This window comes from Eptesicus fuscus, chromosome 5 (assembly GCF_027574615.1).
Source record: "Eptesicus fuscus isolate TK198812 chromosome 5, DD_ASM_mEF_20220401, whole genome shotgun sequence".
Taxonomy (NCBI): Eukaryota; Metazoa; Chordata; class Mammalia; order Chiroptera; family Vespertilionidae; genus Eptesicus; species Eptesicus fuscus.
The window spans coordinates 90721790-90749704 of record NC_072477.1 but is presented as its reverse complement, the minus strand read 5'-3'; the positions used below and the strand labels follow the sequence as shown (position 1 = coordinate 90749704).

The following is a 27915-nucleotide window of genomic DNA, read 5'->3' as shown; positions in this document are numbered from 1 at the left end:
AAGCCTCGGATGGCTGCTGTCCAGCCAATGCCCAAGGTGCAGGCAAGCCTCAGATGGCAGCTGCCCAGGAGCCCAGGGCCACCCCAGGCTCAGGTAACCAGGGCTGGCTGAGGCTTGTGCTGCTGGCAGTGGCAGCAGCAGAGGTGTGATGGGGCATTGCCTTCCCCTGATCGCCAGGTCGCCTCCCACTCCTGAGGGCTCCCGGACTGTGAGAGGGGGCAGGCCGGGCTGAGGGACCCCCCCGTCCAGTGCATGAATTTTCATGCACAGGGCCTCTAGTATCTCATAAAGGAAAAGTATGCAAAATATACAAAGAACTTAAAACTTTAGAATAAGAAAACAAACTACTCAAAAAATGAACAAAGAAGAAATACAGATCACAAATAAACATATGAAAAGATACTTAACATCATATATCATCAAGGAATTAGAAATTATAACAATGAGATATCACTATATGCCTATTAGAATGACCAAATAAAAAAAGTAACAATACCTAATTCAGGGGAGGATATGGAACAACAGAAACTCTCATTCATTTTATGAGACCATTACAAGTGCAACGTGTCTGATACATGGCTTTGCTGAATAGCCAGTTGATTACTGACTTGTTGAATAAAGGGGTCAGTCAGTACATGCATAGTGGAAGCGTGTGCTTTGTTTTACTTGGAACTGGGTGGCTGCATTGATACCTCAAGACCTGATTCCCTTCCTCACATGAATGACAACAGATGATGGGCACTTTGCTGGAGCTAGAGCTAGTGTGGTCACTAAACACACATTTCAGATTATAAATGCTATACAAAAAAGGATGTGATATTTCAGTTGAGATTTAAAGATAAGAGTAGGTATAATTAGAGAAAGGGTAGAGGAAGATTTAGGCATAGGGAAGAGCATGGGCAAAGGCCTATAATAAGAGAAAGGATGGCCCAGGAGGTAAACGAAGCCCAGTTAGCTAGTGTTAGTGTTAAGAGACCAGTGAAAAAGTGGTGATGGGGCTTAGGTCACATAGGGACTTTTTGGAACATAAGAAGTGTGTTGGTCTATGTCTTAAGGCAAACGAGTAGCTACTGAAGGATTTTAAAGAGGATAACAAGATTTGTCTTCTAAAAAATCTGCTCTGGCTGGGGTTATTCTGTGTATCTCTATTACCTGATAGAACAAAGAGCCTCTAACTGGTAAGACTTTTCTTGTTCCTTCTCTGAGTGTGATAGCACTGGAATTTCAAGAAAACATGGAACTATACTGAGGCCCAAATTTAGGAAATATATTAAAGTTCCAGAACTCACCTTTTAGCTACTTGGGCCATATACACTACTTATGAAGATTTTTGTTTGTTTGTTTTCTGCTAGGGATTCTGACTCACTAAGTTCTAAAGATATTCCAGTATGGTCTCAAAGATGGGATTTCTCTTGGACCTAGTTTGGGATCACCTCCTTTCGAATCAAATTGTGCTTGCTGTCTTCACCTTCTCAAATTCTATTCACAGCTCTCAAATCTGCTCTGTCCAATGATCTGGTTGCTAAATATAATAGACATTTTATCTTTATCTGATTTGACCAATCTAAAGCCAATTCTTCATGGAAAAGCATTCTTTCCCTGCTTTTAATGAAAACACACTTCTGGCTTTCTGTTTTGTCAAAAGTATTTCTTAATGCTTCTCAATCCCCTTTTGGGGCTTCTTTTCCTCTATCCAACCCTTAATTATTGGTGTTGTGTCTTCACCTCTCATCCTACCCACTCTCACTTGATTTCAACCCACTCCCATGCCTTTACTCATCTATATAGCAATGACTCTTAACTCGGAAGTATTTCTCCTCAGCTCAGTTTTCTATAATGAGCACCAGATATACATAACCATCTAGTAGACATCTGCACTTGACCATTCTGCAAATATCTACAATCCAATGTGCCTAAAACTGAATTCATGATCTCGTTTTATTCTCCTCTCCAAATCAGCCCTTTACTCTTCCTCCCCTCTCTCCGGGCACCATCAGTGTTTAAGCCCCAAACCTGTTCATCATCTTTGACATCTACTAGTATTTCTCATCACACAATTTAATGAATCCTTTTGATTGAAACTTAAATCTCCCTTGGATCTTTTGTTTATTATTAGCCCCATTACCATTATCTTAATTTAGAGTGCCTGCTATTATTTCCTTAGGTGGATTACTGCATAGTCTTTCCCTTGTTCTTAGCCTTGAATGAATTTTCTAAAGCACAACTAGGAAGCCATCACTACCTGGAACAAAATTCTTCAAAGACTCCTCACTGTTCCCAGAATAAATTCCAAATTCCTTAGGCAGCGGCAGGGGCATGAGTGGAGCTGGTTGAGGGTATAAGGGTGATAAATGGTGATGGTTAAAAAAAAAAAGTAAATTAAAAATAAAAATAAACACAAAATCTGTAGACATCATTTACAGTGCTCTTCATGCTTTGCCTTCCAGCTCATTTCTCATTATTCACCTACTAGTGACCCGGTGCACAAAATTCATGCATGGGGGGGGGGGTGTCCCTCAGCCTGGCCTGCACCCTCTCCAATCTGGGACCCCTCAGGGGATGTCTGACTGCCAGTTTAGGTCCGATCCCTGTGGGACATCCCTCTCACAACCTGGGACTGCTGGCTCCTAACTGCTCACCTGCCTGCCTGCCTAATCGCCCCTAACCACTCTGCCTGCCAGCCTGCTTGCCCCCACTGCCTCCCCCACGCTGGCCTGCTCACCCCTAACCGCCTCTGCCTCAGCCCCACCACCATGGCTTTGTCTGGAAGGACATCCGGAAGGTCTCCCAGTCTAATTAGCATATTACCCTTTCATTAGTATAGATTTGCCTCTATACTCCAGCCAAGATGAACATCCCCTAGAACACTAACTCTATCCACCTTTACTTAACTAGTTCCTACTCATCCTTCAGCTCTCAGCTTGGATTTGAGTTTTTCCAAGAAATATGACCTGTTGTCCAGATTAGGTGATCCTCTCATGTGTTCCTAAGGTACTCTAACCTTTGAACTGGATAGATATCAAACAATTGCTTCTCCCCCTCCCCTCATTTGATATCCAGAGCTTAGAAAAGTTTTTAATAAATATTTATGGGATTGATTGATTATTACTGGTTCCTTAGTTCTGCATCATGTAGTTCTTAATTTTTTTATGTCCCATGGCTGACTAGAATCTTTGTGATTGTTGTGAGCCCTGCAGAGAATATAAGCTATGGATGTCTAATACTGGTCTGTAGTTAATCAATAAGGCTTACAGATTGATTGCTTGTGGGCAGTAAGAGTAATAAAAAGCTTAATATTAAAAAGAAAAGAAAGAAATAAAAGTAAGCAAAAATAACTTCTGTAAGTTATTCTATTCTGGAAGGGGATTTAAATAAACTCTCATTCAATGGGGAAAAAAGAGACATATATAATACTTTGAACAAAAAAGAATTTAAATTACAAATAAATAATAAATAGGTAGATAGATAGATAGATAGATAGATAGATAGATAGATAGACTCTCATTGCTATAGCATCATTGTGAATTTCAGTAGTTTTCCTGGAATACTACTAGAAACAAGTGCTACTGGAGGACCCCTGGTGGCTGAGTGAACAACTGTTTGCAGTAAAATAATCCTTGAAAGGGGTCATTCATTCAATAAATATTTATTGAGCAACTATATATTTAGTGCCAAGTACATAGTAAATACTTGGGGATACAACAGTAACAAAGGCAAATAAAAATGTCTGATTTTTTTTGCTCATCATTGTATCTTAAATGACTAAAAGAATTGCTTACCAAATACTTGTGAATTAATGAATGAATGTGTCTTAAGGGCAGCTGCTAATTGAATCATTCTGAATTTCCTTACATCTTGAGAGCTTTCCATTTTAGATGTGGCATTGCATGGCCGGTCCGTAGATAAGGAAGGAGAGCTGTGACATAATTCTTCTGGAGGTAACTTCCACATCTTTCAGATTTTCCTTATTTCTCTGATTTTAAAATAATTTTTTTACCATAATTTAGTGTAATTGCCAATAAATATTAGCTTATGAAATTCAAAGCATGTCTCTCTTTTTTAAAAATTCTATATTGTTGAAAGTATTACATATGTCTCCTTTTCACCCCATTGACCTCTCCCTGCCCAGCACAGGCCCTCACCCCCCTACTATCTGTGTCCATTGGTTATGCTTACATGCGTGCATACAAGTCCTTTGGTTGATCTCTTACCCCCACCCCCTTCCATCCTCTCCTACCTTCCCTCTGAGGTTTGACAGTCTGTTTGAAAAAAGCAGGTCTCTTTATAGTGAGTAGAGTTATAAGAAAATATCTTTCATCATAACTTGCTTTTGGCTGTGGCAATTATAAAGAAATGCTATTCACACACTAGGATAATTACTTAACTTTAGCAAATTTCACATGTGCTCTAATCACCGTATTTAAAAGGAAATCAATTTGTTATTTATTTTGTTTGTTTTTTTTTAGCTGTTTCTCTGTACCTTATGTGAAAAATGAAGACTTGAATAAAATCAGCCCCAGCTTCTCTCAGACTGATTTATCTACATGCTTTAGGGATTATAAAGATAAAAGTAAGGTTATTGTTTCTTTGAGCACTAACTACTCAATAAAGCATTCATTCAGGTTTCTTCAAAAGGGAATGCTTGGTTTATCAGCAGTCTGATAACACTAAAACATGCCTCATATCACATTTATAGACATCAGAATTCTTTAAAAAAAATGTACCTAATAATCAGGATGAATGTCATTTACTTTTGTTTTGGTCTCCAGGGAATATTGTTTACTTTGCTTTAAAATTTATGTGAGTCATTTTGGTTATATGCCTTTTTTAATTAGCTTGAAGGAAGCAATCACTGGGGAGAAAGCGGAAATCAATTCTGATCCGATATTGATAGCTACTGTGCTGTAAACTGTGTGTCCTTTCTAATTAAATGTAAACATGTTCAGTTCTAAAGTCCAGCAGCAATGACAACAGTCACTAGGAAAGATTGCCCAAGTACTGCTCAACTGATCTGCCTGGCCTTTATTTCTTCCATAGCCGTGCTTGTGTAATCATTGCTGGGGTGAATGTTGGCTGTAACTGGATTTTTTTTTAGGTCATCTTCAGAGAAAAGATTTGACAAGAATGTAGAGTGCTCTGTAATACCTCAAGTTACTTATTAACTATGTCCTTCTGATAGCTAATCAATGGCATTGCACAGAGTTAAATGTGTTGCACTAAACTGCCCCCCTGCCCAAAGCCAAGTCTTGGTAAATATTTAATGGCAGTAAAGGTGTTTTGCTAGTTATCAAACTGATATATTAAAGGACTCTTAAAAGCAACTTTATCTTGCCTTCTCTTCCATAAAAAAATCTGCTCAGCAATATAGTGTGTAGGTATAAAAGCATTTGGATTTCATTTTCTTAAGTATCTTGTTCGGAAAAAGACCAAAGAAGAATTCATATTTTTTAAAATGCTCATTTCAATCAGTACTATGTCACCTAAAAAGGAGAGGGAAAACAAACTACCACCAAACTTCTCTCCTTGGTGAAAAGTCAAATCAAAACAGCGTAGGCCCTTTCTCTTTACTAAACCCCACACCAGACTTGCTTACACCCGCTTCGCAGCTGCTGTTGTAAGAAAGGCTGCAGTTTCTGTGGCTAGAGACTGGCCACATGCTCTGCAAAAATCAGAAGACATTCCGATTTTTGCTCTTTGTTCAACATAGTAAAGGTTGGGTTTTATTTACATCTTGACCTGTTAAATTATCTATTGAGTTTTAGGCTTCCTTGTTTTACTTAATCTAACTCCTAACTAGGCAAGAAAAAAATGACAGTTTGGGGTGTGTGTTTTTTTTTTTTTAATAAGGAAGAAATATCTCAGACTAAAGTGTTATGAGAATACTTGATAATTGCTTAGGATCTTTCTAAAAGAGGCTCATTTCTTACACATTTTAAAGAAACTTAACACATTTTTTTTTAATTCTGGCATATATCTGTCTAAAAATTTAATACTAAATTTAATACTAATGCTGACTGACTTATGAAGATAATAGCCTCACTTCAGAAAGTCATAAATTATTTCCCAAGTATCAAATAAGAGCTGCTGACTCAAAGCATTCTACTGTATTAATGTTTCTTCAAGATACATCCTACGTCAAAAGGGTTAAATTTTTTAAAAAAGTATGAGAGTAAAGAGGTTAAAATTAAGTTTTCAGCATGAAAAGAGATTACAAATGTGCCAGATTCGAGGTGGAAACTCTGGATTTTGCAATATTGGGATGATCTGTTTATTTTACTTTGTTTATATATATTTTTTGCCTCACATGGCTGGTGGATGGAAGAGAAATAGCCTCCTGCTATCAGTGTCATATGAAGTTAATCTTTAGGATATTATTACTGATGATCCAATTGCTCTGAAGGCAAGGTTTCTGAATTTTTCCTAAAATACTAAAAGTTAATTAATAGTATGGTGTTGTATACTTTGAGAGAGCAAGGTGCCATGCTCCAACTTTAAAAGAAGTTTCATTTTTCACATTGCTGACCTCAGTGTGTCAAAGTTTGGAAAGGTGGTATAGAATATGTTTTTATTTTTTTAAATGTATCTTTATTTTTTTTATTTTTATTTTTTAAATATATTTTATTGATTTTCTACAGAGAGGAAGAGAGAGGGATAGAGAGCCAGAAACATCGACGGGAGAGAAACATCGATCAGCTGCCTCCTGCACACCCCCCACTGGGGATGCGCCCGCAACCAAGGTACATGCCCTTGACCAGAATCGAACCTGGGACCTTTCAGTCCGCAGGCCGACGCTCTATCCACTGAGCCAAACCGGTCTCGGCGTATCTTTATTTTTGAAAGTATTACAGATGACCCCCTTCCTCCCCTCCCTCCATTGACCCTCCTCTCCAAACCTTCACTGTGCTATTGTCTGTGTCCATGGGTTATGCATATATGCATACAAGTCCTTTGGTTCATCTCTTCCTGCCAGTTTATTTTGTTCATTAGATTCCACATATAAGTGAGATCATGTGATAATTGCCTTACTCTGCCTGGCTTATTTTGCTTAGCATAATAATTTCTAGGTCCCTCCATGTTGTTTCAAAGGGTAAGAGATCCTTCTTTTTATTTATTTTTTAATATATATTTATTGATTTCACAGAAGAAGGGAGAGGGAGAGAGATAGAAACATCCATGATGACAGAGAATCATTGATTGAGCCTGCAACCTGGACATATGCCCTGACCGGGAATCGAACCGACCTCCTGGTTCATAGGTCGACCACTGAGCCATCATGGCCAGGCAGAGAGATCCTTATTTTTTACAGCTGTATAGTATTCCATTGTGTAAATGTACCACAGAGAATATGTGTGTTTTTTCTCGTTTTACTAATTTATTTATTTTTTAATTCTTTATTGTTTAAAGTATTACCTATAGTATTACATATGTCTTTTTTCCCCCCATTGACCTCTCCCCAGCCACCCCTACCTCCCTGCACATGCCCTCAGCCCCCTAGTGTCTGTGTCCATTGGTTATGCTTATATGCATGTATACAAGTCCTTTGGTTGATCTCTTACCATCCCTCCCCTCCCCTTCCTTCCCTCTGAAGTTTGACAGTCTGTTCAGTGCTTCTCTATCTCTGGATCTAAATTCAAAATGGATAAAGGACTTAAACATAAGATGGGAAACCATAAAAATCTTAGAAGAATCCATAGGCAGCAAAATATCAGACGTATGTCGTAGCAATATCTTCACCGATACAGCTCCTAGGGCAATGGAAACTAAAAAGAAAATAAACAAATGGTACTACATCAACATAAAAAGCTTCTGCACAGCCAACCCCCTCCCCCCACACAAAAACAAAAACAAGACAAAAACCATCAACAAAACAACAAGAAAGCCCACTGCATGGGAGAACATATTTGTCAATGTTATATCCGATAAAGGTCTAATCTCCAAAATTTATAGGGAACTCGTACATCTTAACAAAAGGAAGAAAAACAATCCAATAAAAAAAATGGGCAAAGGACTTAGACACTTTTCAAAAGAGGACATACAGAAGGACAAGAGACATATGAAAACATGTTCAAAGTCACTAATCATCTGAGAGATGCAAATCAAAACAACAATGTGGTACCATCTCACACCTGTCAGAATTTCTATCATCAACAAATCAACAAACGACAAGTGATGGCGAGGATGCAGAGAAAAAGGAACCCTCATGCACTGCTGGTGAGAATGCAGACTGGTGCAGCCACTGTGGAGAACAGTATGGAGTTTCCTCAAAAAACTAAAGATGGAACTCCCATTTGACCCAGTGATCCCACTTCTAGGACTATATCCCAAGAAATCAGAAACACCAATCAGAAAGGATATATGCACCCCTATGTTCACAGCAGCACAATTTACCATAGCTAAGATTTGGAAACAGCCTAAGTGCCCATCAGCACATGAGTGGATCAAAAAACGGTGGTACATTTACACAATGGAATACTACGCTGCTGTAAAAAAGAAGGAACTCTTACCATTTGCAACAGCATGGATGGACCTGGAAAGCATTATGCTAAGCGAAATAAGCCAGTCAAAGAAACATATAAATATCACATGATCTCACTAATTTGTTGAATATAATAAACAGCATAAACAGAGAATATGTTTTTAAATTAGTTTTCTGGTTTCATCTCTTGAAGACATGTCTACCTTGAGTTTGATCTCTAAAGTGTTATAATGATATTTCACTACTTCTCAAATTTTGGTCACTACCCAGGTCAGATCAAAACTAGGGGCATGTCAGTAGGTACAGGTCTGAGGCCTCAATTTAAAATGGTCACAAAAACCTCACTGGAATAAATTAAAAATATGGTGCTCGTTAACTTATGTTGCACAGGTAATCAATTACTGATGTAAGTGGGAAAAATGTACATTCGGTGTACTCCTGCTGAACTAGATAGGTACCTCAATTTGGGAATTTAAAACCATTTTTTTTCTGGCTCTGATAAACAATTGTATATTATAATGTACAATGACAAATCACATCAACTACATTTTACAGCCAGCTAATTTCTGAGACCAAATAATATATGATGTGATGCCATCGGTAATTTAGTTCTAAAGTACTTACTTCATTTCTTCAGAAACTACCTAGCTTGGAAAATTTTAAAACACAAGCAGACAAAGCTATGCGAGTACACAATAGGAGACCTAACCCAAATTGAGGGATGGGGGGAGTAGGGATTCTTAGAACACATGATGTCTAAGCTGAGTCTCAATAAACAAGTAGGAATTGCTCAATCAAACAAAGATAAATAAAGGGTATTCCAGCTAAAGAAGGTTGTGTGTATCAGCATGGTGGTATGAGAAAAATTTGGCAGAAAATATATAACTAATTATGCACTTACAAATATGGAAACCTTCACATATGTATAAGTGGGGGGAGGGAGAAATTATCTTAAGAGGGAAAGAGTATTCTCCTACTTTCCAGTAATCTCTGAAACCAAGAGAGAGAATGGCTGGTGTTCTGTCTGCTGGGAGGCCAATGTGTGGACACTCCTCGGTCTGGTTGAGGACATGCTCATTTTCACTGATATCATTTATTCATTCACCAAATATTTACAGAACATCTACTTTGTGCTGGGCACCAGGGATAGAGCAATGAATAAAATAGACCACTTTCTCTACTCTTGTGAAACTGAGAATGAAGTGTATCCAGCTTTAGTAAACGCCCACCTGGCACGTGAGGTCCCTTCCCGGAGACCTCACCTACAGCCTAGTCCAAGAGGTCCTAACCTCTCATCTATTTTCAACTCCACCCTCTATAACAAGATTCCCAGATATCAATTGGTTGTTTTTTATAACTAATGCTTTATTTCAAATTTTATATTTTCATGATGAGCCCTCTTTTTAATTACATGTATCTCTAAAATAAATTTGCTTTGAACAAAGTACTAGTATATATTGCTATAATATGCTCCTTTTAATAGTAAACATATATCAGAATATTATGCAAATACCAAAAGTAATATTAGTTACAATTTTTGAGAACTACACAATTGTAAAACCACTCCTTCAAGGTAGCCTGTAAAGTGAGTTTTCACATATTTATGCTTATTTTCCAAAAGATGTATTCTTATGAGAAAAAAATTAGGATGAACTGAACTAATTGATACTCCAAAAAGGTCTGAAATACTAAATACTAGATTTCATAATACTTCAATATCTCTATCTATATTCCGGTAATTACTTTTAGGAGTGGCAAATACACCTAATACATCTCTTTGAAGCAAGTAAATTATCAAAACAAACAAAACAATCTAACAAACCAACAGCTAAATGATATAGCAAGAATGTTGTACTTTTTTGTTGTTGTTCATAAAGGTGAATATTTACTAGTTTTAGATTGAAATAGTGGATTAGGGCAAGAAAACACTGCTGCTGAGCTTTCTGTAACAAAGAATGTTAGGCCCTAGCTGGTTTGCCTCAGTGGATAGAGCGTTGGCCTGCAGACTGAAGGGTCCCAGGTTCGATTCCAGTCAAGGGCACATGCCTGGTTGCGGGCTCAATCCCAGTAGGGGTTGTGCAGGAGACAGCCATTGAATGATTCTCTCTCATTATTGATGTTTCTATCTCTCTCTCCCTCCCTCTCCCTTCCTCTCTGAAATCAATAAATATATATATATATATATATAATGTCAGGCTCCTTCCAATAAGCAAGATTATACTTCCTTTAGCTGAAAAAATCATAGCTATAACATGCATGTTTTTTATTTTAAAAGTTTCTATTTTAGGTACATATTGAACTTATCCATAATACAAGTATAAATATGGTTCCAACTATAACTTGTTCTTTACTTTGAGAATATTCTATAAACAAATATCATGTAGCTATATTTATTTAAGTTGGAGAATATACATCTGATTTTGTTCACTACTTAAGAAAATATCTGCTGGAGACAACCAAGATGGCAGCATAGGTAAACACCTGAACTTGCTGCCACACACAACCACATCAAAACTACAACTATAAGACAAAACGAATATCATCCAGAAGCACAGGAAGGCTGGCTGAGTGGAAGTTCTACAACTAGAAGGAAAGAGAAAAGTGCATTGAGTCCGGTAGGAGGTGCGGAGGTGTGGAAGTGTGGAGGTACGGAGGCGCGTGAAAGGAGCTGGCAACTGGGTACGCTGTTGTCTTTTTCAATCAGGAGGGAGATACAAGCTCCCAACTCCTCTGAACTCCAGTTCCAGGTGAGATTCTGGGGACCCAGACTCATACATCATACGGAGAGAAACTGGACTGTCTGGCATCGGGCCAGAACATGAGGGTGGCTTTCTCTCAGAGGTGCTTGCAACTATCATTGTTCCTGCATGGTGCCGTGGGACACAGAGACCCAGGGGCCTCTTCAGGGCAGGGCTAATGGGCAGCCATTGCTGTTTGCTCCACCCTGGTGATTCCCTGAGACCCCACCCCAACCCAATTTACAACCCCACCCAAGCTGTATGCAGAGGCTTTTGCATATGAATGGTTTGGCCTTTTGCAATCTAACAAACTGCAGCTGGGTCGGAGAGCCCCAGAGCTTCCAAAAGAAGACCCAAGGCTCCATAGCAGCTTGCATTGCTTCACAGCTGGGTCTCATCTGGGCACCTCCAAACCCCAAACAAAGAGGAGGAATCTGCAGATCTCTCTGTAGCTCCTGCTGGGTGGCCTCAGGCAGTGGCTGACTTTGCACCTCCTTGGATTGGAGGTCCAAGAGCCAGTGTACCCAGGGGTCAGAGTGAAACCATCCAGATTACAACTCTTCACATCCATAAGAGACACACTCAGGGGCAGACTCAGTGAGCACCAAAGCCCCACTGAAGCAAGTTCTGCCCCATAAGGGTGTCTCCAGCACAGAAGTTCTCCCATTGTAGATACAACTGGTCCTCACAGCCAATTGGCCTGGAGGTCAATTCCTCCCAGTGATACCAACAGCAATCAAGGCTTAACTACAACAAGACTGTGCACACAGCTCACAAAGGGGTGCACCAAGAGTGTTCACCTCAGGTAATTGGGGAGGCTGAGCCACTGGACCCTATAGGACACCTAGCACACAAAGCCACTCTATCAACACAGGGAAGCAGCCAAAATGTGGAGACAAAGAAACAGGTCACAAATGAAAGAAATGGAGGAAAGCAAACTACTGGATATAGAGTTCAAAACCATGGTTATAAGGTTACTCAAGAATCTTCTAGAAACCTCTGAGAAATATAGTGAGACCCTCAAGGATATAAAAAAGGACCAATTAGAAATTAAGCATACACTGACTGAAATAAAGAATAATATACAGAGATCCAACACCAGACTAGAGGATCCCAAGAATCAAGTCAAAGATTTGAAATATGAAGAAGCAAAAAACACCCAACCAGAAAAGCAAAAAGCAAAAAGAACCCAAAAATATAAAGATAGCCGAAACCGGTTTGGCTCAGTGGATAGAGCATCGGCCTGCAGACTCAAGGGTCCCAAGTTCGATTCCGGTCAAGAGCATGTACCTTGGTTGCGGGCATATCCCCAGTAGGGGGTGAGCAAGAGGCAGCTGATCGATGTTTCTCTCTCATCGATGTTTCCTAACTCTCTATCCCTCTCTTCCTCTCTGTAAAAAAAACCAATAATATATATATATAAAAAAGAATCATGAGTTTAAAAAAAAAAAAAGATAGTGCAAGGAGCCTCTGGGACAACTTCAAGTGTACCAACATCTGAATTATAGGGATGCTAGAAGAAGAGAGAGAGCAAGATATTGAAAACCTATTTGAAGAAATAATGACAGAAAACTTCCCAACCTGGTGAAAGAAACAGACTTATAAGTCCAGGAAGTGCAGAGAACCCCAAACAAGAGGAATCCAAAGAGGACCACACCAAGACACATCGTAATTAAAATGCCAAGGACAAAAGACAAAGAGAAAATATTAAAAGCAGCAAGAGAAAAACAGTTAGTTACTTACAAGGGATTACCCTTCGACTGTCAGCTGATTTCTCAACAGAAACTATGCAGGCCAGAAGGGAGTGTCAAGAAATATTCAAAGTGATGAATAGCAAGCACCTACAACCAAAATTAATCTACCCAGCAAAGCTATCATTTAGAATTGAAGGTCAGATAAAGAGCTTCACAGATAAGAAAAAGCTAGAGGAGCTCATCACTGCCACACAAGTATTATATGGAATGCCAAAGGATATTCTTTAAGAAGAGAAATAAGAAGAAAAAGGTAAAGATAAAAATGATGAACAACAAAGTGACAACAAATATATATCTATCAACAAGTGAATCTAAAAATCAAGTGAATAAAAAATCTGACGAACAGAATAAACTGGTGGATATAATACTGACAATTCTCCAGAGGAAGGGGGTGTGGGGAGTGTGGGAAGAGACTGGACAAAAATCATACATCTATGGACGAAGATAGTGGCAGGGGCAGGAGTAAGGGCAGGGGTTGGGGTGGGAACTGGGTGGAGGGGAGCTATGGGGAGAAAAAAGAGGAACAACTGTAATAAGCTGAACAATAAAGATTTATTAAAAAAAATTCCACAAAGTTCTTATGATGATGAATAAAGGTCATACAATTATTAATAAAAAAAAAAAGAAAATATCTGCTAATTGAAAGATAGATTCAACTAGGAAAAAATATAAAGGAACACTTATTTGATGGTTAAGAATTGAAAGTTGACCTTTAATTTATTCTGTTTGTTCCTGCTATGGGGATGATGAATACAAAAATTAAAAGCTGCCAATATTAATATAATGTATAATAAACCTATATTTTCATCTACATGATATTAATGCGACAGGGCATTGGCAATAACATTTTAGCATATACTCTTTTTTTGTAATTCATTGAAGCACCTTGCAAAACAGAATACAATAGCAACTGAATATTTATTTTAATGAGGAAATGACATACAAATGAAATAAATCCAATTTAGTAAACATGGATTTTCCAAATTTGAGCTATAAAGGAGATCATTCATATTACAATGAAATAAAATTGAAAAATTAAAAATGTAGTTTTCATGAATAAAACAATTTCTAAATGTGTGTGCATTTCAAAAATATCTGTCTATAATGTACCAACTAGCCCTAGTGCTATAAACTGAATAAAAGCAGCCCTGCTTAAGAAATTCAGAGTGCATTTGAGAAGACCAATAATCCTATCTAATAAAAGAGTAATATGCAAATTAACCACCACTCCGCTGCACCCATAAGCCACGCCCACAAGCCACACCCACTAGCCAATCAGGAGCAAATATGCAAATAAACCCAACCAAGATGGCTACAGCCACAGAGAGCAGGAGGGAGGCTTGGGTTTCCCAGACAACGGAGGAAGCCAAGCTTTCCACCTGCCCTTGCTGGCCTAGGCCTCCACTCAAGGCTACAAAGTTTCAATTATAGAAGGTAAACAAATCCAAACAGAAATGGTGGCAGCCACAGAGCTGGAAAGAGTGGGAGGCTAGGGTTGCCCCCGGCAATGAAGGAAGCCAAGCTTTCCGCACACCCTGGCCTGCCCAGGCCTCTGCTTAAGGCTACAAAGTTTCAATTATAGAAGATACATAAGTCCCAACAGAAATGGCTGCAACCACGGAGCCAGCAGAAGGCTTGGCTCTGCTCCAGGCTACAAAGTTTCAATTGTAGAAGATAAATAAACCCCAGATACCAGGACCTCCACTTGGGTCACCAGGGGGCGTGGCTGGCCTTCAAACCACCACAGGCCCCTCGCCCAGGCTGCCCCACGTCCCACCCTGATCCGGGACATCCTTCAGGGCAAACCAGCCGGCCCCCATGCGTGCACCAGGCCTCTATCCTATTTAATAAAAGAGTAATATGCAGATTGACCATCACTCCAACACACAATATGTCTGCCCCCATGTGGTCAAAGATCCTGACCCCATGTGGACACAAGATGGCCACCACAAGATGGCCAGCAGGGGAGGGCAGTTGGGAGGGACCAGACTGGCAGAGGAGGGAAGTTGGGGGTGACTGGGCATGCAGGGAAGGGCAGATGGGGGGGACCCAGGCCTGCAGTGGAGAGCAGTTGGGGGGGACCAGGCCTGCAGGGGAGGGCAGTTAGGGGTCACCAGGCCAGCAGAGGAGGGAAGTTGGGGGTGACCAGGCCTGCAGGGAAGGGCAGTTGGGGGGGACCCAGGCCTGCAGTGGAGAGCAGTTGTGGGGGACCAGGCCTGCAGGGGAGGGAAGTTAGGGGTGACCAGGCCTACAGGGGATGGCAGTTAGGGGTGACCAGGCTTGCAGGGGAGGGCAGTTAGGGGCAATCAGGCTGGCAGGGGAGCAGTTAGGCATCAATCAGGCTGGCAGGGAGTGGTTAGGGGGTTATCAGGCTGGCAGGCAGAAGCGGTTAGGGGCAACCAGGAAGGCAAGCAGGCAAGCAGTTGGGAGCCAGCAGTCATGGATTGTGAGAGGGATGTCCGACTGCTCATTTAGGCCCGATCACACTGGGATCGGGCCTAAACGTGCAGTCAGACATCCCTCGAGGGGTCCCAGATTGGAGAGGGTGCAGGCTGGGTTGAGGGACACTTCCCCCGACCCCCGAAAACGAATTTCTTGCACCAGGCCTCTAGTCCTATATAATAAAAGGCTAATATGCAAATCGACCAAATGGCAGAACGACCAGTTGTTATGACACGCACTGACCACCAGGGGGCAGATTCTCAATGCAGGAGCTGTCCCCTGGTGGTCAGTGTACTCCCACAGAGGGAGCACTGCTCAGCTAGAAGCCAGGCTCATGGCTGGCGAGCCCAGCAGCAGTGGCGGGAACCTCTCCTGCCTCTGCTGCAGGTGGGCAGTAAGGATTCCAAGACTGTGAGAGCCCTGGACTGTGAGAGGGATGTCTGACTGCTGGCTAAGCTGGCAGGCAGACATCCCCCGAGGGGTCCCAGACTGCGAGAGGGCACAGGCCAGGCTGAGGGAAAACCCCCTTCCCCCCCACCCACCCAGTTCATGAATCTCATGCACCAGGCCTCTAGTTATAACATAAACAGGGAGGAGGTACATCTAATTTGGCTGATGAATGGGAAGTGAGTGAGGCGATATGTTATTTAGAAGAGAACAATTCCTGAAAAAAAGCATGGAACTGCATAAAATAAAGGCATAGTGGCAAGAAAAAGAACAGCATATGGGCAACTATAAGCAGTATGGTGTGTGTGTATGGAGCCTCAAGATACTGGCAGAAAAAGGCAAAGGTGAAGCTGAAGAGGCAGCCATGGGGTAGATCACTGAGTCTTAAAAACCATGACATTATCTTGTGGAAATGGAGGACTATTATTGAAAGGTTTTAAAAAGGGAAATGGTAGTCAGGAGGGGGGCTGGATCTGAAGAGAATAAGCTGTAGAGAAGTTACTTAGGAGGCTATTTCAGTACTTCAAGTGAGATAGAATTAGGGTCTGAATGGGGTACTGGGAGTCACTACAGAAATGAGAAGACAGATTCAAGAAATATTTAAGAAGTGAACTAGATGGATGTCATTGACTCAGGCATTCAGAGGAATGTTTTTTAAAGGAAGTTACTGCCTTGGGTTTTAGACATTCTGAGTTGGGGTGCCCATGAAATAGCATCTGGAAATGTCCAGAGATAATTTTCATATAAAAACTGAAACTAAAGAGAAAGGTCTGGGCTGCATATCTGCATTTACAAGTCATTAGCATATGGTAAGGGTTAAAACCAGAGGGATAAATGGAGGGGGTGCAGGGAAAAGACTTTAAGAAAAATTATGATCACAAACAACGAGAAATTGCTAAGCGATAGTTATAATAAAATCACAGTAAGATTTCATTTTCCCTAGAAGAGACAATCTAGCTCCCATGTGCTCAGTATTGATAGAACTGAGAGTAAGCCTTACTTCCTAGTTAACACTTTGGCAATACTTTATTTCTCACATGGACGTATATATATAGAGATGCCTTTTCTACATAGCTCCCACATTACAACATAGAACTTTATATTTTCATTCATTTTTTTTTTTTTTACACTTTGTTATCACTTGTCAGCAACAGGATCTTGAGCAGTGATTGAGAGGTGAAAAAAAGCATGAGGTTTGTGGTCACAGGACCTGGGCTCTTCCATTTATCTGTCTGACTTTGGGCAAATTACTTAACTGAATTTTAGATTCCTCAATTGTAAGGCAGATAATACTGCTTACTTCACACAGCTGTTAGAGGATCAACTTAGATTATGATTATGAAAGAACTCTGCCAAAAGTAAAGCTCTAGGTAAGTATTAGCTAACACCCTCACTATCCCTTCTGAGGTGGACTACCAAGACAGCATGAGAAGTGAAGGTTGGAACTAGCCCCAGAGAAGGCCAAACTCAGGTAGACCCAGAAGCTTGTAATCCAGCAGAAATAAGGGATCTGGTGCTATGAGCACAGTTCAGGTCAGAGAGCATGCAGAGCCATGCACAGAGCCACTAGACAGAACACCAGGTTCTACGGATTGGCAGGTCTTCACAGTGGAGCAACTGTTCGACCTAGAGTGGAAATGTCCTATGTTACTTCTTCTAGGTCATAGCTAACCAGATCCACCTTGCAGATTCAGATAAATGGCTATTGGAGAACCTCTCTTGATTATAATAGTTTAATAATATCTCTTAAAAAAGAACAGGATACTTTACACACATCATGGGAAAAAAATGGCATTCTGGCCTAATTGACAGACATTCAAATTTTAAAGTGTGGGGACAGATAAAGAAAATAATTGTATTATTGAGTAATGTGAGTTTTCACCAATGAATTATTCTGACTAAATAGCCTAGACAATTTCAATAATGAAGAGATAACATTGCATATACAAAGAACAATGAATTTGGTTAGGACACATTGGTTCTAATTCTATCCTCACCACTAACAAGATATATTACCTCAACAGATCCTGTTTAACTTCTAGGTTTGAAGATAATAACAAAAATGATGCCTACTGTTTTATTGAGTGCTTTCAATATTTTGTGTGCTCATGTGGATACTGACTATGCATTATACACATTATGTGCAAGGACCCTGAAAGGTAGTTATCATTTTCATAAAAAAAAAATGGTGGCCAAAGAGGCTAATTTACCCAACCAAGCAAATGGCTGAGCCAGAATTCCAATCATGATATGCCTTCTTCCAAAATTATGTCATTTTTGTTTATTAAAATAAATTTTTTTCTGGACTCTTTCAGCTGTAAGATTTTTTAAGATTATGTTTAATCAAATACAATCAGTACATGTGACAAATTCTATTATGTAGTATATCAAGGATTAATGGGGGAAACCTAAGAAAACCACTAACCCTCTTCCTGTTTCACTTTTTAAACTATTTTTATAAAGATAATAACTCATCCTTTCAATTATCTCACAAGAGGTGGAAAATAAAAAGTGCTTATGAACTTGATATGGAAAACACAGGAATAATCCTATATAATAAAAGCCTAAATGCTAAGTGTCCAGTCGACCGGTTGGCTATTCAACCAATCAAAGCGTAATATGCTAATGATATGCTAAGGCTGCTCAACCGCTCACTATGATGTGCACTGACCACCAGGGGGTAGATGACTGGTGGTTAGCTTGCTGCTGGGGTCGGCTGATTGGGACTGAGCGAGATGGGCCAGACGCCCTGGAACACTCCCATGGTCCCTCCCCAGCTAGCCAACCTCCCGCGTCTCTCCCCAGCCCCAATCGTGCACCAGTGGGGTCCCTCGGCCTGGCCTGTGCCCTCTCACAATCCGGGACCCCTTGGGGCATGTCGGAGAGCCAGTTTCAGTCCAATACCGCAGGCCAGGCCAAGGGACCCCACTGGTGCATGAATTCATGCACTGGGCCTCTAGTAATATTATAATTGCCTATCATATGTCTAAGAAAGCTTTTGGAATTTCTTAAAATTAAAAAAAATCTTCCATAGGTAAATAAAATACACATGCTAATATAATTCATTTTTCAGTCCATTATTGCTGCTTCTTAATACCTCTGCCTGGTTTCTGAAAGGCAATTCCTTAAAAGGCCGTTTAACCAAAAATACCTAAGGAACAAAGCTTAAGGAAGAAAGAATGAACATCCTGCTACTTGACATTAATCACATTAACTCAGAGTACCTAACAGACAGTTATGGCATTACTCCTAACTGGAAGACACTGAAATTAAAGCTTAGGGCTTTAAAGTTAATGGGAGTTGCACAACCAAACGCCGTATGTCAACTTGATAATATGCCCCTAAGTTATTGTTCATGGATAGTGCCATTCCTCTGCTTAATCAAGAGTTAAAGCATGTGCAGTAATTCCCTATTTTTGTAATATTATTTCTGACAATAAAGATAACAACTATGAGAACAGTTTTAGCTGGCTAAACCTGATGTACTGGTTTTGTTAATAAAAAATTCATGACAATTAATGAAATGGATCTATTAAGACAGTCCCCCAAAGTAGTACAGCTGCCCCACCTACAAATGAACTTCTCATGACCTGTATTATCCAGAAAGAACTGTAGTAACTTGCTCTAAAAAATGCTACACACAAAAGGTTCAAACCAAATCAAAGCATTACTCAGGAGCTGGCAGGATACTTCAAGTGAGGAATGCTTGATATGGCCACCTTTAATCAATTTGCTGTTCATATTCATGAGACTATTTCTGTAATTCATGCTTTTCTACCATATCAAATTTTAATAAATGCAAATCTACATTAAAATCATTTTAAGATATTAATAAGTAACACTTGGCTGTGTTCCAGATTTCATACTTTGTTATTCCAACTGCATTGAAAAGAGAGACTGTTGAGTAGCCATATCTCTTTCTTTTCATCTCAAGCCCTTGGTGGTCAAGTGCTAGGCAAAGAGAACAGACAAAAGAATTTTAAGGTTCACAATGATTTGTTTGATATGCTTTGACAAATACAACTAAGCAGAACATTTATTTTATATAGTTTCCCCCTTAAAAACAATCCTTTGCTTTAAGTCATGCTTTGATTTTTAAAATCAGTTGAATGTCAATTCTTTTTCTAGTATATACATATATTTTTTTTCCTCTCATTAAACAATCCTATGCACAACAATGTGAATGTACTTAATGCCACTGAACTGCACACTCAAAAATGGTTAAAATGGTAAATTTTGTTATATACATTTTTACTACAATAAAAAAGTGTAAACTTTTATGCAACTTGCTAATAGGAAAATATTTACCCCAAAAGCGCTTCTTAACGGATAGTTGTGGTGAAAATTTTGTATCAACTTATTGTTATTCTTGGAAATGAAAAGCTACTTAAAAACAATGAGGCAGTAGAATGCTTTTTTATATTTACACAAATATATGTTTCAAATCTACGAACCCCCCCCCAAAAAAAAAACAAACCAAACTTTACATAAAGTTGAGATTTCTAAAATCATTTATCAGAAAATTAAAGATTTAGAAAACATAAAGAAAAATAGGAAAGAATCAATTCAGAAGGTACAACATCTGGAAATTAGAAAACCAGAAAGAGATCAGAAAGAAAAAAGTAGAGGAGAAAACTATCAAATAATCTTAAGAAGCATTTCTCAGAGGTGAAAGACAAGAATCTTCAAACTGAAAGCACCTATAAGTATAGAACACAATAAATGAAAGAAGATCCACTCTCTGACACCTCCCTATTAGATTTAAGAATGCCATGCTGGAGAGCATTTAAAATCTTTTATGAGAAGAGTCTACAAAGGAACACTGATTTGAATCATTCTGGAATCAGATAATGGAAGCAGAAAAAGAAAAGAGTAATGCCTTAAAAGTTTTGAAGAGATGAATGTTTTACATTTGATTTATATATTCAGAAAACTCTACCATCTACCCTTTTTTTTTTTCGTGTTGGAGGGTAGTTACTTGAACAGGGAATAAAGACGAAAAAATCTGAGAAACAGTGAAACCAACGCAGTAGAGCGGTAGAGAGAAATCCTGGATGACAGCTCTGCAGCAGCCTAGAGAGCAGCAATGGGTCCAGATGACGGCAGGAGGACTGGTATAGAAGGCTGTGGCGCAAAAGGGAACGACATAAAACAGAAAATAAGAGTGACAAGATGGGAAAAGCTGAAATAATAAAGCACCCGATCCAAGAAAAAGAAAGGTAATTAGAAATTTCAGACAGGATGAAACAACTGTACAAGAAAGTCATGGCTCAAATAAGAAAGACAAAATATGGTATGACTGCAAGTATTTGATGGAGAAAAAAATCCTTTTGTCTCAATCCAAAAAACATTCTCTTTGGCACAGGGACTGACAAACTCAATCCGAAAAAAAGAACTATAAATCTTGAATACCACATGGCCAGCATGGTCAATAATGTTGCTTCCTATTTTTCAAAGAGAAAATTTTTAATTCTTAACATCAACATGCATACTAAGCATAAAAATTTCATTACTAATTCCACTGAAGGACAGGTAGAGAAAAGAGAAAATAAAATTCAAATTCTCTACTTTCATTCAACTTGCTGAATACTTTTTACAACAATAAGAGTTCTTTAAATAATCTGTTTTGCTATTTCAGTGTTTTCCAGAAGTCTGCATTTTGTCAGAGCTTATATGACACACATAATTACTTAAAATATAACCTAAGTGTATGTAGGCTTATTTGAGTGTTGTGACAAGTGTTGGTGGATTATCTTTGTCAAAGATTGTTTTCCATTTCTAAAATTGATAATATCAATCGAGATGAAAAGAAAATGGAATAGAGCTATTGATTCTTAGAAATGGCAAAAATGTCAGCAACCTGTCTGATCAAGTACTAATATATGGAATGTAAAAAAAAATACTCCTCAGGTGACAGAAGAAAGAATGTGATCTCGCTGCTATTCCTTTCTTTATTGGCATAAACCAACAGAAATTATTTTATACTGATCTTTGAGAATGTCATATATGAGTTAGAAAATGTTGAAGTTAGGTAAATATAAATACCCGAAGAACTTAAACTTGAAGATATAAAGGACCGTGTCTGCCATGGAATTTGAACACAGTATATATATTTCTTAACAAATACTAAGGCAAAAACTATGAGTGATCTTCATACATGTGAAAGAATACTGATTTTGAAATTTGAGATCCTGTTATTCTTTTAGTATAATTAATAGTGTAAAGGAAGACTTTTAGTTCTCTAAGATCCCTTTAGGAAGTTTTATACCCTTGTTTAACCATACCCTACTGATTTTAAAAGGCAACAGCACAATAAACAATATTAACTTCCTTGTAAAGTTTTTAAGTCTATTTAATATGTAAGGAAGAAAGTGAACTATTGAGACTGAAAGGTGTTAATGATTTTGCTAGTTGTTATTAACATGTATTTATTGGTAAATCATACAATCATTTAAGAAAAAAGTCAATAGTTTAGTCAAATTAAAAGAATTTTCCTACATATTGGAACTTATTTATAACTAGAGGCCTGGTGCACAAAATTTGTGCATGGGGGGGGAGGTCCCTCAGCCCAGCCTGCACCCTCTCCAATCTGGGACCCCTCGGGGATGTCTGACTGCCCCCAGGGATCGGGCCTAAACCAGCAGTTGGACATCCCTCTCACAATCCGGGACCACTGGCTCCTAACCGCTCACCTGCCTGCCGGCCTGATCTCCCTAACCATCTCTGCCTGCCAGCCTGATGCCCCTAACTGCTCTCCCCTGCTGGCCTAGATCCCCCTAACTGCTCTCCCTGCTGGCCTGATCCCCCTAACTGCTCTCCCCTGCTGGCCTGATCCCCCTAACTGCTCTCCCCTGCCAGCCTGATTCCCCTAACTGCTCTCCCCTGCTGGCCTGATCCCCCTAACTGCTCTCCCCTGCTGGCCTGATCCCCCTAACTGCTCTCCCCTGCTGCCTGGTCGCCCCTAACAGCCTCTGCCTCAGCCCCGCCACCATGGCTTTGTCCAGAAGGACGTCCGGAAGGTTGTCCAAATGTCTGGTCTAATTAGCACATTACCCTTTTATTAGTATAGATAACATCAATTAAAACTAATGTAATTTCCTGCCAGTGATTCAGTAGGCACTTTATAAATAAACAACATGATACTAGAACTTAGAAAAATCAGTGTCAAACTAAGCAGCATAAACAAGACACCCTGATTCACATTCTTCTTTCAGAGTATGTGTTGCCCTCTGCAATACTTCTCCAGTCCTACATCAGCCCACACTGGCTACAGCTGCTATTGCTATGGTAAAGGCTGTCCCCCTTCAAAGGAAGGGGAGCAAGTATGGAAGAATTATAAAGGGCTACTGGACCTAACTGGGATTTTCTTTCTGTTGTAGTAATTGAATAACATAAAACACAGCTTTAAGAGAAGCACTTTGTTTTCTGACAGACTTTTTTGTTTTCTTTTTAATTTAAGAACATGTCCATTTCGCAACCATGTGATGAGGGAGGTGTTCTATAATATAGCCTATTTCTTTAAAGAATCTATATATATAAAATCCAAGCGACTGGAATGCTGGAATGACTGGAACCACCGAACGAGCAGGAAGACTGGTCGCTATGAGGTGCACTGTGGCCAGCCAATTGGCCTGATTGGGGGGCAGCCTCTCCCCGGCCGGCCCTGGGCAGATTGGGGCAGGGTGGGCCAGTCAACCTCCTGCAGCCCATCCCCCTGGCTGGTCTGGCCCCCAGCTGGCCCCCCACACCCTGATTGGGGGCAGAGCCAGCTGGCCAACCACCAGCAGCCCCTCCCCTTAGCTGGCCTCGCCCCCAATCAGCCCACCCCACACTGATCATGGGTGGGGCCGACCGGCCAACTGCCCGTGGCCCCAAACCCTGGCTTCCCCCCACAACTGCCTGCCTGATTGAGGGAGGGGACAGCCGGCCAACTGCCAGCTTGGTCCTGATAGCCCTCATTGGGGCAGGCCAGCCGGACCCCACCCATGCACAAATTTGTGCACCGGGCCTCTAATCCAATATAATAAACTAGAGGCCCAATGCACGAAGATTCATGAAAGAATGGGCCTCCCTTCCCCTGGCTGCCGGCACCGCCTTTGCTCTGGCCGGAGCCGCCTTTCCACCTTCACTCTGGCCAGAGCCGCCTTTCTGCCTTTACTCTGGCCCGGAGCCGCCTTTCCACCTTCCCACGCTGCCCTGGCCACTCAGCGCCTGCATATGCAAATTAACCCACCATCTTTGTTGGGTTAATTTGCATACTCACTCCTGACTGGCTGGTGGGTGTTGCGAAGGTATGGTCAATTTGCATATTTCTCTTTTAGTGTAGAAGATTAATATGCAAATTGACCTAATGGCAGAACGACCAGTCACTATGATGGGCACTGACCACCAGGGGGCAGACGCTTAATGCAGGAGCTGCCCCCTGGTGGTCAGTACGCTCCCACAGGGGGAGCGCCGCTCAGCCAGAAACCAGGCTCAAGGCTGGCGAGCGCAGCAGAGGTGGTGGAGGGAGCCTCTCCCGCCTCTGCAGCAGTGCTAAGCCTGCAGTCAGACATCCCCTGAGAGCTCCCAGACTGCGAGAGGGCGCAGGCCAGACTGAGGGACCCCCCCTCCCCTGAGTGCACGAATTTTGTGCACCAGGCCTCTAATTGTTTTATAAAATCAGCCATTAGGAACCCTGAACTTTGCCTCCAAATCTTGCTCTTTTGTGTCAATGGTCAAGTCAACTTACCCCTTTAGTTAATCATTAATCATTAATCACTGTCTATCCACCCATATATTGAAAAGATAGGTACCAAAATCTTTTAACTTCTTTGAGCAAAATAGTTGCATCATCATTATTATTATTATTATTATCATTATTATTAATCCTCACATGAGGACATGTTTATTGATTTTAGAGAGAGAGGAAGGGGGAGAAAAAACATCAATCAGTTGTGTCCTGACCAGGGATCAAACCCAAAACTGGACTGGTAATTTTGTTAATGTGGTGTATTACAGTGATTGACTTGGGTATGTTGAACCACCCTCGTGCCCCTGGAATGAACCCCACTTGATCATGATGTATTATTTTTTTGATGTACTGTTGTATTCAGTTTGCTAGTATTTTGTTTAGGTTTTCGCATCTGCATCCATCAGAGATACTGGTCTGTAGTTTTCTTTTTTTGTGATATCTTTGCCAGGTTTTGGTTTCAGGGTTATATTGGCCCCATAAAATGTGTTAGGAAGTATCTCCTCTTTTTCAATTTTTTTTGGAAGAGTTTGTGAAGGATAGGTTTTAAATATTCTTTGAATGTTTTGTAGAATTCACTGGTGGACTTTTATTTTGGGGGAGGTTTTTTATGATTGTTCCAATTTCCTCACTGCTGATCAGTCTATTTAGATTTTCCAAGGCTTCATGATTTAGTCTAGGAAGGTTATATGTTTCTAGGAACTTACCATTTCTTCTAGGTTATTGAATTTGGTGGCATATAGTCTTTCATAATATTCTAGTATGATCCTTGTATATCTGTGATGTCTGTGGTGACTTCTCTCTCATTTTTTATTTTGTTTATATGGGTCTTTTCCCTTACTGAGTCTAGTCAGGGGTTTATCAATTTCATTAATCTTTTCAAAGAACCAGCTCTTTGTTTTGTTGTCAATTCTACTCTAATTTTTATTATTTCCTTTATTCTGCTTTTTGTTGCTTTTGTTCTTTTTCTAGTTCTTTAAGATGTGTTGTTAGGTTGTTCACTTGGTATTTCTCTTGTTTCTTGAGATACGCCTGTAATGATATAAACTTCCCCCTTATCACTGCTTTTGCTGCATCCCAAAGGTGTTGATATGTTGTATTGTCATTCTCATTTGTCTCTACATATCTTTTGATCTCATCTTTTATTTCTTCTTTGACCCAGTCATTTTATAGTGATATGACTTCTCCTCTCTCATTTCTGATCTTGCTTATATCGGTCTTTTCCTTTTTTTCCTTAGTGAGTCTAACTAGGGGTTTGCCAATTTAAAATTTAATTTTTAATGTTTTAAATAAAAATTTGCATATTGCCAAGGCTCAGTATCCCCAGGAAATACAGATTCAAAATTACATGCATGTTAGCATTCAAATTTCTGCAACTTTCTTTCAATCCCATAATGTAACACAATATGCTCATTACAACTTCTTCACTTTTCCTTATACTGTTCTAGTCTAGAATGCCCTTCTTCCTCCTCCTCTCTAACAGAATCCCATTGGCTTATACCCCAATTCCCAAGCATTCCATAAAACTTCTTTTATTTCAATTTACAATAATTTTTCCCTTCTGTGACTTTCCATGGTAATATCAAATTATTTTATTTAATAGTATATAATCTTATTTGCTCATTTTAAGTACATTTTTTCTTTCTACTTAATTCCAATTTATTTGAGGGTAGCATTTGCATCTTATCTTTGTTACTCTATTTTCAACAGGAGACTGCATAGTGTATAGTAGAAAGTACACTCTTAATAAATTTATATAGAACTGAAAATGGCTATTTTTTTTAATGATTACTTCTAAATATGGCTAATGTTCTATTAGTGATTGTGCTGATAAAACAACAATATCAACACTATAACATACAAGTAAAAATAATGATTGTGTGGGTAAATTACTTTCCGGCACAGTATTTATCTTTTGTAGTCTGACATATGATATAATACTAAAGCTTAAAGGTTCTAAAAGAAATTCAGAAGTGGTCTATTTATAAATCCAGACATTGGCTGTGGTTGTAATCTGTATAGTTTGGTTGAACACAGACAAAGACTGTTAAACTCCAAAGCAGGTCAGATTCTATTATCATTTTAACATGTCTTTAACTTGGTCTCAGAGGTGAGTTTTATGTGATAAACATATCAAGTATATCCAAATCAGGAAATAATACTGAAGTACCAGTTTTGCCTCAGCAGTAATTCTGAGAGAGGCAGGGTTAGGGGAAGCTGTCTAGTACATAGAGTTAAAGGCCCAAGTAGCAGATGGGTTAGGTAATTTAGACTTCTGTTATGGCCCTGCTGTGTCCTAGGGCAAGTTAGTTCAAAGCTCTGTATTTCAGTTTCCTCAACTGTAAAGAGGGATAATACCTCCTAAAGATGTTAAAGGGATTAAAGAAGATAAAGTATGTATATGGAAATCCAAGACACAAGATAGAAAGAATTAGAAACACAGCTTTAAAATTACATCCTTATTACTTTTTGGGGTACATTTATAACAGAAAGCATTGTGAGAAATGGTATATTATGAATTAGTACTCTATAAATATATGTTTTTAAAAGAGTAAAAGAAAAATGAAAATATTAATTTTCTAATTCTCACATTTCTGAACATTAAAATATTCCCGAGTGGCTAAACAACTCCTGAAAATAACTGGTTGTCAAAAAATGGTCAAATCTAAGTTCAAGCACATCATCTGGACTCAATATTTTTTCAAAATGTCCTATAACAAGAAAAAAAACGCACCTCTAATTCCAGTAAAAATATACCAATGAAAAACCAAATAATTCCACATTGCAATCACAATATTGTATTTTGAGCCAAAATGCTAAAATAAATAAATAAAAAATAAATTGGGATGTATTGACAGAATCTCAAAGAAAAAGTGAATGACAAGTCAGTATAAACTCAGCAGAGGAATTATAATAACAAAGTTGACATTTATTAAATATCTAAGTCTGTACCTGGGTATTGCTTTTGACATGCATTATTTCATTTTATTTTTTCTCAAAAATAATATGAGGCAGGTATCATTACAATTCCAATTTTACAGGTCAGAAAATTGAGGCTTAAAGTGGTCCTAATAATAGATACTAGAATCTACACTAGTGGTCAGCAAACTCATTAGTCAACAGAGCCTAATATCAACAGTACAACGACTGAAATTTCTTTTGAAAGTCAAATTTTTTAAACTTAAACTTCTTCTAACACCACTTCTTCAAAATAGACTTGTCTAGGCTGTGGTATTTTGTGGAAGAGCCACACTCAAGGGGCCAAAGAGCTGCATGTGGCTCATGCGCCGCAGTTTGCCGACCACTGATCTACACCATCTGTCTTCG

General features: G+C 39.5%; 1 protein-coding gene across 1 annotated transcript in view; it reads right to left on the bottom strand.

The window, feature by feature from the left end:
• Positions 1–27915, bottom strand: part of MIPOL1 (mirror-image polydactyly 1) — a 344977-nt gene that overhangs the window by 81346 nt on the left and 235716 nt on the right. The window lies entirely within an intron of this gene.